Genomic DNA, 2,919 nt, shown 5'->3' on the forward strand with positions numbered 1-2,919 from the left:
CGTCCATGATGGCTCTGTACCATGTTGCATTGACCATAAAATCCCGAAAACAAAAAATTCTTATTTTTCTTTCTTTTTTTTTTTTCTTTTTTTTTACTTCTTATTTCTCTCTCACAAAAGTGTCGGGGTCTTTGGTGAAAAATTTAGATTTTCGGAACAAAAATTTGGAGAGAAAGAGTACGATCTGATAGAGTGTGTCTCGCCACATAACTCTCCACCCCTGTCTCAATATCAGATCACGCAGCGGTAGATACGTACCTCTAAAAACAAAGAAAGATTTTTTTTTACCATCTAGCATAAGGCTATTGTCAGAATAAGCATAGGCGTGTATTGCTCTTTAGAGTATGTATCTATATAACTCCAATGGTCTTGCAATTGAATTCCTGCATGTGGTTGAATGATGCATCTGATCTGATATGTACATTTTGTACTCTTTAATTCTCTTTTCATATTGGATTTTAATGAGAGTAATATATAATTTAAATTCTTATGTATACCTGCATGTGTTTTCACGATCCTGTACCGCCAAGAAAACTTTCCTTCTGGGATAATTAAGTATTATCCAATCTTATCTTATCTTTACATTTCGGTTCTAAAGCTTTCTTGGGTTTTCCTCTTATAACATCCTTTTCTTTGCTGTTTGCACTTTTCATGTGTTGTTTAGATCTATAGAAGCCTTAGCTTGGGCCTAAGTCTGTGTTTTACGCGTTCAATACTTTTTTTCTGCACTCACATAAACGTTAGGGTGTCACGACGCGGTGGAATCAGCTGCTCGTTAATTTTGGGGCATATGGGGATATTGGTATCATCTTAAAGCCTGTTCATTTGCCTTGCTTTTGATTTTTTTTAATGTCCTTTTATTTTGGATACAAGTCAGGATATTGTCTATCGAAGGAGGTGGGACTTACCTGGCTTCAGAGGTAAAATTAGCGAGAAAATGGCAGCCAAAGTTGAGGTATTTCCTTAGCTTAATAGTCTGTGAAAATTGAAAATGTACAACGTTTTTCAGTAAAATCCACATGTAAATGTGTTCTTTAGTGGCCATGAACAGTGTTAAAAGGGAAACAAAAATTTTGAAAAAACATTCCCAAACTTGCCGAAAAATGCCGAAAAATGCCAGTTACTTGACTTTCCATTATTTTGACGAGTGCCTGATTTCACCACACTGCCTCACCATTATTCCAAAACAATGTCACTTGGGCAAGCTGTATCAAGCCAAAGATGGTGTATAACAAGATAGTTCACTCCTCTCTTTGAGCCAATTAAAAAAGTGTCCTGAAAATTTGGTGGCGCCCTCTTTGAAAAAGAGCAGACTTTGCGAAAAGAGTTACCCTACTTGTAAAAAAACAATAAAAGCGAAACTAACAAACTGTGCTATTCTTATTCTTCTTCTGGAGAAACGAAAGAGAGCTTCAAAAACAAAGACTGCAGCGACATCTGAATCAATGCGCGGACTTCTGCGGACACTATTTTGGCTGAGTGAACAATCTTGTTATGTACTATCTTTGACCAAGCCAAGCTGAGTGTGTAACTTATATTTTTTTAAAGGGCATAGAAAGGTACATTCAGTATATATTTGCCTCCCAAATGCTTAGGAGATATCGCTATTGTGTCATGACGCGGTGGAATCGGGCGCTCGTCAATTTTTGGACATGTGGAGTTATTGTAATCATTTTAAAGTTTGTTTATTTGTCTATTTTTTATGAAAATACTCATTGCAGTTAATTCAATAAAAGTAAAGATATTTGCGATTGAAGGAGGTGGGAGTCACCTGGTTTCAGTCGTAAAATAAGCAAGAAAATGGCGCCAAATTTTGGTGACTTCCAAAACTTGAGAGTCCTTGGAAACTGAAAATTTACATTTTTTGGGTGCATATAATCGATGTTTTTCAGAAATATTAAAACAGCAATGTATTTTTAATGGATATAGAAGGTGCTGGGCTTAAAACCAAAAATTTCATTAAAATTGCCAAACCATCGGGGAAATGTCGGTATCTTCGATTTGGTTAACTTGACAAACACCTGGTTTCACCACGATGCCTCACATATTATTATTCTTTTCTTTTAGTAGAGGTTTTACGGCGCTCGCAACTGCATAAGGTCATATAAGTGCCAGAAGATTAGAGGTGTTACAAAAGATCAACAAACATAAAAGAGAAGGAGGGGAGATAAGGACGATAGATGTTTGATAGGAAAGAAAAAGCAAACCACACCAGAGCACCCGCCAACAACCCACACATATTATTATTATTTTTCAAAAACCTGTTTTGTCCATCAGTGGCAATATACTCCCGTAGGACTCTTCGTATTATTAAAACTGGGGACCTCAGATTCAATCGAACACATCTATCACTGAGCCTAGAAGAAGGGGAGTCTCGGTGAAAACTGTCGTAAAAGCAAAGTTCAGTGTTGTGCTGATAGGAATATTTCTCCCAATAACCCGCACAGTAGACCAGGCACGGGCAAGTGTGTTAATTAAAGTCGCGGCTCGGAAGAAGCGATTCCAAATGTTTCTTTGTTTGTAGAGGTTTTACGGCGCTCGCAACTGTATAAGGTCATATAAGTGCCAGAAGATTAGAGGCGTTACAAAAGACCAACAAACATTGTTGTTGCTTTTGGGTGGGGGAAGTTGTTGGGTTTGTTGGGGGGATTTTTTGTTGCTTTTTGTAGGTGTTTTACGGCACTCGCAGCTGCATAAGGTCATATGAGCGCGCGAGACACACCTATCATTTTCAGTTGAATAAAATTTTGAATTTTTCCCGGGCTGCGGCCGAAGCCTACTTTAATCGATTTTAGACCAACAAGGGATCTTTAACGTGTGCAATTTTCACACGAGATTTTTTGTTCTTGTCCGAGAAGGTTTGGTGTAGATCTTTCCTACCAGAAGATCAGGGGTGTTGCCGAAAGACAGCAGTAAGAA

Source organism: Aplysia californica, unplaced genomic scaffold (genome assembly GCF_000002075.1).
Source record: "Aplysia californica isolate F4 #8 unplaced genomic scaffold, AplCal3.0 scaffold00193, whole genome shotgun sequence".
Lineage (NCBI taxonomy): Eukaryota > Metazoa > Mollusca > Gastropoda > Aplysiida > Aplysiidae > Aplysia > Aplysia californica.